The 12,063-nt window shown below is 43.4% G+C and overlaps 1 long non-coding RNA gene across 1 annotated transcript; it reads right to left on the bottom strand.

The window, feature by feature from the left end:
* Window positions 1–10,143: 10,143 nt before the first annotated feature.
* On the bottom strand, window positions 10,144–11,940 carry LOC123185106 (uncharacterized). The gene is made up of 3 exons (XR_006493176.1): window positions 11,767–11,940; window positions 11,451–11,571; window positions 10,144–10,222 (listed from the first exon to the last, which is right to left on the bottom strand). It is a non-coding gene; the product is annotated as an uncharacterized lncRNA (long non-coding RNA).
* Between the last annotated feature and the right edge of the window lie 123 nt (window positions 11,941–12,063).

Raw genomic sequence — 12,063 nt, 5'->3', positions numbered from 1 at the left:
ACATAAAACTTCTAACATTGTTTTCAATTTCTTCCAATCTTCTAAGGTGAGGATCAACACTTTTTGGTAAAGCCATCGTGGCAAACAATCCAACACACAAGCAAGCAAGAGGCAAACAAAAAGAGGCGAACGGAAAAAGAGGGCGAATAAAACGGCAAGGGTGAAGTGGGGGAGAGGAAAACGAGAGGCAAATGGCAAATAATGTAATGCGAGGGATAAGAGTTTGTGATGGGTACATGGTATGTCTTGACTTGTGTGTAGATCTCCCCGGCAATGGCGCCAGAAATGGCTTGTTGACGGGAGATCAAATCTTGACTTGACTTGGTGCAACCTTCCCGGCAACGGCGCCAGAAATCCTTCTTGCTACCTCTTGAGCACTGCGTTAGTTTTCCCTTGAAGAGAAAAGGGTGATGCAGCAAAGTAGCGTAAGTATTTTCCTCAGTTTTAAGAACCAAGGTATCAATCCAGTAGGAGACTACACGCAAGTCCCTCGTACCTACACAAACAAATAAGAACCTCGCAACCAACGCGATAAAGGGGTTGTCAATCCCTTCACGGTCACTTACAAAAGTGAGATCTGATAGAGATAATAAGATAAATATTTTTGGTATTTTTATGATTTAGATAGGAAAATAAAGATTGCAAAATAAAATAGATTGGAAACTTTATATGATAAAAGATAGACCCGGGGCCATAGGTTTCACTAGTGGCTTCTCTCAAGATAGCATAAGTATTACGGTGGGTGAACAAATTACCGTCGAGCAATTGATAGAAAAGTGCATAATTATGAGAATATCTAGGCATGATCATGTATATAGGCATCACGTCCGCGACAAGTAGACCGAAACGATTCTGCATCTACTACTATTACTCCACACATCGACCGCTACCCAGCATGCATCTAGATTATTAAGTTCATAAGAATAGAGTAACGCATTAGGAAAGATGACATGATGTAGAGGGATAAACTCAAGCAATATGATATAAACCTCATCTTTTTATTCTTGATGGCAACAATACAATATGTGCCTTGCTGCCCCTGCTGTCACTGGGAAAGGACACCGCGAGATTGAACCCAAAGCTAAGCACTTCTCCCATTGCAAGAAAGATCAATCTAGTAGGCAAAATCAAACTGATAATTCAAAGAGACTTGCAAACGTAACCAATCATACATAAAAGATTTCAGAGAAGAATCAAATATTGTTCATAGATAAACTTGATCATAAACCCACAATTCATCGGATCTTGACAAACACACCACAAAAAGAGTTACATCAAATAGATCTCTAAGAAGATCGAGGAGAACATTGTATTGAGATCCAAAGAGAGAGAAGAAGCCATCTAGCTAATAACTATGGACCCGAAGGTCTGTGGTAAACTACTCACACATCATCGAAGAGGCTATGGTCTTGATCTAGAAGCCCTCCGTGATCGATTCCCCCTCCGACGGAGCTCCGGAAAAGGCCCCAAGATGGGATCTCTTGGGTACAGAAGGTTGCGGCAGTGGAAATAGGGTTTCGTGGTGCTCCTGAATGTTTTCAGGGTATATATATATATATAGGAGGAAGAAGTAGGTCGGTGGAGCTGCGAGGGGCCCACGAGGGTGGGGGCGCGCCTCCCTGCCTTGTGGCCACGTCGTTTCTTACTTGACGTCTACTCCAAGTCCTCTGGATCACGTTTGTTTCAAAAATAACTCTCCCGAAGGTTTCATTCCGTTTGGATTCCATTTGATATACCTTTTCTGCGAAACACTGAAATAGGCAAAAAAAACAGCAATTTGCACTGGGCCTTGGGTTAGTAGGTTAGTCCCAAAAATAATATAAAATTGTATAAATAAGCCCATTAACATCCAAAAGAGATAATATAATAGTATAGAACAATCAAAAATTATAGATACGTTGGAGACGTATCACCCCACATGGCAAGTCCGAGTTGGACTAGGGAGGGGGCGGCGCCCCTTCTCTTTCCTTCTCCCTCTCCTATTCCTTCCCTCTCTCCCCTCTTGGAAAATGAAGGGGGCTCCAACTAGGATTGGAAATCCTAGTTGGACTCCCCCTATAGGCGCGCCCCTCCTAGGCCGGCCTCCTCCTCCTCCCTCCTTTATATACGTGGGCAGGGGGCACCCCAAAGGCACTCCAAGATTTGTCTTAGTCGTGTGCGGTGCCCCCTCCACAGTTACACACCTTGGTCATATCGTCATAGTGCTTAGGCGAAGCCCTGCACTGGTAACTTCATCATCACCGTCGCCACGCCGTCGTGCTGACGGAACTCTCCTTCGGCCTCAACTGGATCAAGAGCCCGAGGGACGTCATCGAGCTGAACGTGTGCTGAACGCGGAAGTGTCGTACATTCGGTACTTGGATTAGTTGGATCGCGAAGACGTTCGACTACATCAACTGCGTTACTAAACGCTTCCGCTTTCGGTCTATGAGGGTACATAGACACACTCTCCCCTATCGTTGCTATGCATCTCCTAGATAGTCTTGCGTGATCGTAGGTAAAAAAATTGAAATACCGCGTTCCCCAACAGGAAATGGCACACGCGAGCGTCGCCGCTGCCAGCATCGGCAAGCTGAGCAGGGATTTCGCCCTGGCCAAGTCTGAACAATCCCACATCCGTCAGGTTGAGATCAGGAGCCGAGGAGGTCAACATGTAGGTCGAAGTTGCCACCACATGGAGGGAAGTTGCGGGCACACGTGCTTCAGATCTGACGATTGGACGAGGCAAGGAGGTGGACGTGGCAGGGAAGGCGACGGAAGCTGGCATAGAAGGGTGGCGCCGCAAGTAGGCCAGGACCTGGAAGGAATGCAGATCCGAGCCATGGGACGGATCCGCCGAGACACCAGCAAGCCGATGAGGCTGGAAGGGGCACAGCCAACGAGGGCGCCGGGGATGGAGCCGCATGAGCAGGGGTGCCGGCAAACCGAAGACACTGGAAAGTGCAGGTCTTGGGCGGCCGGACCGGAGTGATACGTCTCCAACTTATCTATAATTTTTTATTGTTCCATGATATTATATTATCTGTTTTGGATGTTTATATGCATTAATATGCTATTTTATATTATTTTTGGGACTAACCTATTAACCTAAAGCCCAGTGACAGTTCCTGTTTTTGAGTTTCACAAAAAAGGAATACCAAACGGAGTCCAAATGAAATAAAACCTTCACGATGATTTTTCTTGGACCAGAAGACAACTAGGAGACTTGGAGATGAAGTCGGAGGAGCCATGAGGCGGCCACAAGGACGGAGGGCGCACCCCCCACCCTTGTGGGCCCCTCGTGCACCTCCTGACCTAATTCTTTCTCCTATATATTCCCATATATCCCCAAACCACTAGAGGCATTCACGAAAAGACTTTTTCACCGCCGCAACCTTCTGTACCCGTGAGATCCAATCTAGGGACCTTCTCCAGCACCCTACCGGAGGGGGATTCGATCACGGAGGGCTTCTACATCAACTCTATTACCCTTCCGATGAAGCGTGAGTAGTTTACCACAGACCTACGGGTCCATAACTAGTACCTAGATGGCTTCTTCTCTCTCTCTTTGATTCTCAATACCATGTTCTCCTTAATATTTTTGGAGATCTATTCAATGTAATACTTTTTTGTGGTGTGTTTGCCGAGATCCGATGAATTGTGGTTCTATGATCAGCTTATCTATGAATATTATTTGAATCTTCTCTGAATTCTTTTATGCATGATTTGATATCTTTGTAATTCTCTTCGAGCTATCGGTTTGGTTTGGTCAACTAGATCGGTTTTTCTTGCAATGGGAGAAGTACTTAGCTTTGGGTTCAATCTTGCGGTGTCCTTTCCCAGTGACAGTAGGGCAGCAAGGCATGTATTGTATTGTTGTCATCGAGGATAAAAAGATGGGGTTTTCATCATATTGCTTGAGTTAATTCCTCTACATCATGTCATCTTGCTTAATGCATTACTCTGATCTTATGAACTTAATACTCTAGATGCATGCTGGATAGCGGTCGATGTGTGGAGTAATAGTAGTAAATGCAGAATCGTTTCGGTCTACTTGACACAGACATGGTGCCTATATTCATGATCATTGCCTTAGATATCGTCATAATTTTACGCTTTTCTATCAATTGCTCGACAATAATTTGTTCATCCACTGTATTATTTACTATCTTAAGAGAAGCCTCTAGCGAAACCTATGGCCCCCAGTTCTATTTTTCATCATATAAGTTTCCGATCTACTATTTTCCATCATATTAGTTTTTGATCTGCTATTTCGCAATCTTTTACTTTCCGATCTGTAAACCAAAAATACCAAAAATATTTACTTTATGGTTTATTTATCTCTATTAGATCTCACTTCTGCAAGTAACCGTGAAGGGATTGAGAACCCCTTTATCGCGTTGGGTGCAAGTTGTTTAATTGTTTATGCAGGTATTCTATGATTTGTGCGTTGTCTCCTACTGAATTGATACCTTGGTTCTCAAACTGAGATAAATATTTATCTCTACTTTGCTGCATCACCCTTTCCTTTAAAGAAAAAAACCAACGCAAACTCAACAAGTAGCACACAGCCACACCAGCGAGGACCAGCGAACCGAAGAAGCTGGAGAGGAACACAGCCTTCGAAGCGGCAGGGCTGGAGCCGCGCCGGCCGAGGACGTTGTCAAGCGAGGCACCTGGAGTGCGCAGGTCCTGCTGCCGCTGCCTCGCGCCCACAGCACAGGGGACGCCGCCAGGGAACGGCACGGGTCCAACCTCGCCACGCGATGGGGGGCGCCACCCAGCCGGGACAGCACCACCACGGGAGAGGACGACAGCCGCCGCCGGGGAGCCGCCATCGAGATCCAGGCCGCGCCGACGAGCCAAAACCACACGGGCGGGGGTGGGCGGGGGGATGCCACCCAACTGGGACCAACATCACCGCGGGTGAGGAGCCGCCCGTCGGGATCCAGGTCGTGCCGGAGGCGCCATGGCCGCAGCACACCGCGGGGCGGGGGGTGGGAGCTCGTCATGGGAGGGCTGGGCCTGGCCATGTCGCCCCGCCGCCACCATCCCGGGAACCGGCGCGGGCTTCGCCGGCCGTTCCTCCGGTGGCAGCGAGGTGGGGAGGGGACTGGGCCGCTCGATCTAGGAGGGACGCGAGGTGGGGAGCTACAAGATTGTTCCACCGACCCCTTTCCGATGCTTGCGTCAGTCAGATGAGTTGGTATGGGGTGGGCTTGGTTTAGGATGAGCAGACCGTGTTGTCTCCCCTAGAGATATAAGGGAGAAGAGGGGTGTTCATCTTGTAAGCACACACGCGAGCACATACACACATAGTCATCGGGACTCGATGCAAGCCCGGCATGGCGTGCGAACAGGAGAACGTTCAATGTTGTGCTACTATCGAGCACTACCTTTGTGTTGTCCTGTCCCGTCGAGCATGTGCCCCACATCGGAGTCTATAGTCAAATGCATCTTCACGCCAATGCGGCTGACATGACAAGTGATGGTCCCATGGAGGAGGAAATGAAGCAAAGAATATGGAAATGAGACCTGGTCTGACAACAACTGGCGGAGCTACGTGCGTAAGGGTATACATCTAATTTATTTGCATTCCTTAATGGCACAAACCGAGTTTGTAAAGTTTTACTGACAACCATCGAACATCCGAAATTGTGAGTGGCATGAACCAGATTTTCCTTTTTTTTAACCGAGTACAATTATTTGCCGAGTGACATGGAAAACAGTCAGTAAATTGTTTGCCGAGTTTCGATGAAAAGACACTTGTCAAACATGGCTTTGCTAAAAGGGTATATACCGAGTGCGTTTTATCGAATGTAACACTCGACGAAGCGTTTGCTGAGTGTTTTTTTGGCCTTTGTCGAGTGTACCTGCCGCTAGGCAAATACTGTAGCGAGAGATCATCTTATCAACCTACATTCCAGTGACGGCTCCAGGAATGAGCAAGGCCCGGGCAGGCCCCAGGACATGGAATTTTGTACTGGCAGCGATTTGAGGCCACGCCCCAGGCCATGCCCGGCCTGCCTGGGCCTGGCGCCGCCACTCGTACATTCCCACCGGTTGTACTGGCAGCTAATGAACCACGTACTTCTCAAAAAAAAAAATCCTAATTAACCACGTGGTATTGTTTACGTGTGGTCGATCTCTTCGAATGCCTAGTGTACATGAGACAAGGACGAAATTAATTAACCCTGCGAACAACTAACTTCCGGTCCGCCGCTCTAACTTCCTCCTCTATAAATACCCGCGCGGGGCGTTCCCTACTTCTCCATCTCCCACTTCATCATTTTGATCGCCGGGTAGAGTACCATCTAAGGTAAAAACATGCATAGTAGATCTTTAAGGCTGGTCATAATGGGGAGTAACTTAAACTAGTATAATGTATATGGCACTAGCCTAAGTTATTATTTTCATAATGCAAAGTAACATAATAGTAGTATTTTAGATGACTTCATTTATTAGCTTATACGCTTATCTTATCTTGAAAAGCGTTATGTTACAGTAACATATTATGTTACCAGCTCTCATTAATTACTTGTCACATAAGCAAAAAAAAATTGAAGTGCACTATGTTACTATCTAAATTACTCCCACTATGACTAGCCTAATACACCTGCACATCACTTGCCATACCACCGGCCCCTACAAATTACGTGAAGGCTAGAAGCAGCTGTGCTAGGTACGTATAAGCTCCGGTGAAACCCTTGGTGCATGCTTTTTATATGTCATGCATCCGTTGAAAAGAGCTATATGCACTCTCTGGGTTTGATGCATGTCCTTTTGTGGAGAAAAAAAGTTTGGTCAGATTACTGTCTAATATATGTTCCAATGGAATTATACCTAAAATGTTTGCAATAGAATTAAGCATGTATATATAGCCCTCTTTTATCTCAAACAAATGCTTTGAATATTTTCTACCAATCTATATACTACATAGACAGACCTCACTAGCAAGCATTAATAGCCATTTTTCTGCTCCCACATGAGGCAAATCACCAAAAATATTGTGCTCTTGGCTTTGCTAGGTTGATCTAGCAACCGCCATCTGGTGTAGAGACATGGAGAGCCTCTCTGTCAGCAGCATGTATTCGTGCATTATATGTGGATTTTAAATCTATCTCATTTAGTTATAGCATGTTAACTTTTTATTAAAAAATTGTTTTATTTTGTTCATCAGAAATTTCTCACATGTTTTGAATCTTGACGGATGAGTTTATAGTCAATGCAATATTTCGGGATTAAATCTGCAACTCCACGACTATATGTGGGATATCATCTGGTATATAAATATTTAGGATCAAAAAGCACATACATCTTAAATATACCGATAAGTTGTCGCTTTTGGACAACCTCCTGTCACAAAATATAACGGTGGGCACCTATTTCTAAGACCCAATAAATTATAATATTATGAAAATAGTTTTATTAAAATATATCTACACATATGATTTCCATGCATATAATGAAGTCTAAATAATTACAGTGATAAGATATGTTTGGATGGTGGCCAAAACATACCTTAGCATTTTTGGTCATGACCAAAACTTTGGTGTTGTTTTTTAGTGGTTGCCAATTTTTTGGCTTGCCAGTGCGTCTTTTTGAGAACTCTAGTTCATTTTGCTTGTCAATATTGGCCAGCTTGTTGGCAATTAAAATTTGTGAACAGCAAACTAGGAGTAAAATCATACATATTACCTCGGTCTCATGATAGAGCGCGTCTTAGTTTTTACTTGTTTTTTCACGTCACAACGTGTATGGGGAAATCGAGGCGTGGTGTATACCGATGCATCCAAGAGCCTAAACAACCATTCTTTCCTTGGTGTGCAAACTAGAGGCTGGGGCGCGCCCTGGGCGCGCCTCTTAGGCGTGAGTGTGCGCACTAATACTGCTTATGCAGTTGTCTACGTGTTTATATAGTCCAAATTAGCGCTAGTTTTCTGCTTCTAATACACTTGCTGAAACTGAACGTCTGTCATGAATGATACGTCTAGAGACGATGGACAGTGAGAGACTAAATTTTGTAAACTCAAGCATCCACAAAATAAAATCATTAGCTGATGATGATGTATGATAACCACTGGATATAGCCAAAGACTCCTCAATTAAATTTCTGAATAGTAAAAGAGAATCATAGAAAACCTATGATCTGGACTAAAATTCTGAATCGTAAAAGAAAATTACAACAAGCCTATGATCTGAACTACAACCGAGGAGCTTCTAGCTTGATAGCTTCATAGATCCGACCTTTGAAATTTCCCACAAACCTCCGTGGTACGGCCTACAGGAACAAGCAAACAACAAAATTATCGTTCTGACCAGGATAGCATTCAATCCAAAGGAGAGATAGGGTATCGATGCGCGACGGCTTGCCATTTCCTCTTTGAAATTGCCAGCCATGCACTTGAAAAAAATACTTCAAATAATTTACTATTTGCCCATGAAAAAACAATCAATTACTAAGGCAACACCACGAGATGGAATAGGGCCAAGGTTGGACAATCCAATTCTCGATTCAGTGGCAGTTGGTTGTGGTCTCACAAGGACTGTCCATTCCTCGATTCAGCACCAATTCCTTCCTCAATGCGGAGGTCGCCCCTGTGATCGCCCCTCCGCTTCTTTCGGCATGTCAACCCTCTATGTTCCAAAATGTACCACCCCCTCTCTTAGAATCATTAAAGTCATGCAAGATAATCTTCATCCTCCTCTCGACTCTTAACCTGAAAGAAGCAGGAGAAGCATCTCTTCCATGTGAAAGACCTCACATCAAAGATGATGCCAACTGAAGACTGAAGAACCATAGAGCCTTCCATGGAACATAAAAAGTACACAATTGCTTCGTGGGGTGCCCCATTGGCGCGCCACTTGAGGGGCATCTGGGCGGTGCCAGGTAGATGCACGCTCCTTTCACTTTCCTTTTTTGATCTGGATAGCAGCACCATGTATATGCAATTCTTGATGAAATTATTATATTGGCGCATCATGTAAGGAAGAAACTGAAATGTCATGCTATCACAGGCAAACCCGTAGCAATATAATAGCATCGACAGGAGCATCTTGCTGTTTGACAACGTAAGATACGTTAAAGAAATTACGCGCGCGTCGGCCACGGCGGCGGCAGTCTCTTGATGCCTCCCTCAAACCGTGCGGCCGACAACAAGAGGAGCATGCTCGGCTTGTCCGCCATGTGCTTCATCACCCGGTGCGCGTTGCCGATGACTCGCCACATCCTTGCCAGCCTATACATACAACACAACAACGAGAAACATTAATCAAACACTTGTGGGTGGGGGGAGTCGATCAAGCACACTATAATGGAACACACGTACATTCAGATTAGCTCCACGAGCTGCGGTAGGAGCTCATTGTCATGGATGGCGACCCAGCAACGACCCTCCAGGACATGGCGTCGACTGAGGCGAGGGAGATGTTGAGCTTGGTCCGGAGGTCCATGATGGCTTGCCCTGGTCCTCTCGATGGCAAACGGCTCCGCACCATCGGCGTCCTGGCTCCTCAGCTTCCCTGCATGCAAATGTGTTTCATTTCATATCTTTGGCATGATTTGCTCTGAACTTCTAATGATTGTATGAATTCTGGGAGAAGAAGTGTGCTCGATCGAACGTATCCTGACTTTAGGCTCTCGTTGTGCCTTTGGAAGAGCTGGAATGGCTCCGGTGAAGCTTCACAGACGCCGACTTGCTCGTCGCTGTCGTCATCCTCAACGTCCCCTCTCGGAGCAGTTATTTGATCCGTCTATGTCCAAGATAGCAATAATCAATGCTACAATCTACATTATCCTTATATTCTGTGAATCTATTTTCTCAAATCAGATATCAAAACTATTAATCCTTAATTTATGGCACCTCATTTTCTTTCAGAGCTTCCATAGGAAAGAGCCAACAAATAGGAACAAAAGGAAATAGTGGTCAAGATAAAAAAATTGCTTCCAGTTCTTTGCTGCAAGGACTTTCTTCAGCAAACATTTGTAACACTGGTTATAATTATTTCAGTTCTTAAAAATGCATGGGACGAATAGGAGACAATAGAGGAATATCAAGGTATGATCTTGGGATAGGATGACTCAAATTAATTGAAGGCTCACTGAAATGAGTCAGGCATACCATGCAATATGAAACAACTTTCTTCAAATTGTGGAAGGAACTACCTTTGTTGTTCCATTGCTCGATAGACGTCGAATTAGTGTAAAGTAATTCTGTTTCTGTCTATCTGCAATGTTATTATCCTACAAAAAAAGCAAAATTAATTATACCAGCATATGTTTATAAAAACCACATCAGACAGATATTAGATCAAAACGGCCAAGAAAGAATCAATGAAGTTTAAAGTCTCCACCCTCTAGATCAACATTAGATTGTAGACTTGACAGCGAAATCGGTTATGTGCAACTTCTTTCATCAAACTTTGCAAAAGTTACACCGATTAACCTTTTTTTAACACTGCCAAATTTGTTTAACACAACTCGAATGACCTTGTTATTCAAATATGAGAAAAGTTATAGCTTAATGATTAACAAAAGCTAGTTTTCTTGAAAAGTGTATCAAACTTTTAGGAGAAGGTTACACAATATTTTACTAAACTCAATGCTTTTCAGACTGATTTTAAAAATCAATGCATCCCTCATCCTATCATGTTTTTCTAGAACCTACTACAAATTCTTGAAAGAATAGTACACCATGACAACCAACTTCAGTTATAAGGATTATACAAAAGTAGACTTAGTTGTAAATCAAAAGGGGTAAGGAATAAACATTGCAAAATACTCCCTCCGTTCCAAAATAGATGACTCAACTTTGTATTAACTTTGTATTAACTTTATACAAAGTTGAGTCATCTATTTTGGGACCATAAATTCCACACCAAGTGAGTTGATATTCGACAATGTACAAAAAGAGACGAGAGAATTTATATGTGGACACTAACAACAACAACAACAACAACAACAACAACAACAACAGCAGCAGCAGCAGCAGCAACAGCAGCAGCAACAGCAACACCAAAAACAAGTTGGGGTAGGCTAATTGGTTTGAATACAACATGACATATTTTTAGCTATACAGAATCATGTAACTGAAACAGTAGTACAAAGCTACAATGTCATGTCTCCTACTGGCTCTTACATAGTTATAACTAGATTACTATATAATTATGTTATTGAAACAATACATTAGCACATGCAGTCTGCATGTCAAGTATTCTCTAAGAATAAGTTTAGGTATATGTCACAGTAAAATCAGAGTAGTGATTGTTTAAGAGAAGACTGGTAGTTCGCTTTGTTTCCTATATCTAGTGGTCTCCAGTAAGAGTTTTACTACAAGCAAAAAGCTTGGAAGAAATCTGAATCCTTAAATCCATAATTAAAATCTACAGAAATAAAAAAAGGGTCCAATTGAAAAGCATGAAAACTGAAAAGTAATTAGAGGGCACAAATAAAGGAAAGAAAAATATATTACTTGTCTTCCAGGTGGTATCCTGGTACCTCTTCTCCCATTAAGAAAACAGAATGATTGCCAGGCATCTCATCAAGGGCGGAATTCAGTGCTTCACACGGTCATCCAAATTGCAAGCGAAGAACTGCATAAATTTCCCACACAAATTCAGAGCGTAAGTAGAGCAGAATATTACTTCTGGAGACAAACACATCACTTCTAAAATGTAACAACCAAGCATATTAACAAACTAATACGAGAAACATTCTCAGTGCCCAATAACATGACTAATTAACTGAATGTTTAGTTCTTTCAATCTTGTGAAACCAGAAAAACCCACCTAAAGAAGTCCTTGCAGAAAAGGAAAGTCCACACACCTAGCAACCTCGACAAATACCTCCCCATCACTATCGATCAGAATTCTTAATCACCTTTTCACTCATGCCTATTCAGAAAATGTTAGCACCCGTGAATGTCAGGTCATACAAATTCTTAATGTATAATGGACCCATCAAATTTGCGACGTGCTCATGCTTGCAAATCAATTTCTCAAATTTACAATACTAACCACACAGAATTGTTGTTCGATGTCGCCCCCATCAGTGATGAGGCATTTGTAAGGAAGTGAAGTTATTAA

The sequence above is a fragment of the Triticum aestivum genome, chromosome 2A (genome assembly GCF_018294505.1).
Source record: "Triticum aestivum cultivar Chinese Spring chromosome 2A, IWGSC CS RefSeq v2.1, whole genome shotgun sequence".
Lineage (NCBI taxonomy): Eukaryota > Viridiplantae > Streptophyta > Magnoliopsida > Poales > Poaceae > Triticum > Triticum aestivum.
The sequence above is the reverse complement of the archived record's forward strand: the minus strand, read 5'-3'. Positions and strand labels throughout refer to the sequence as shown.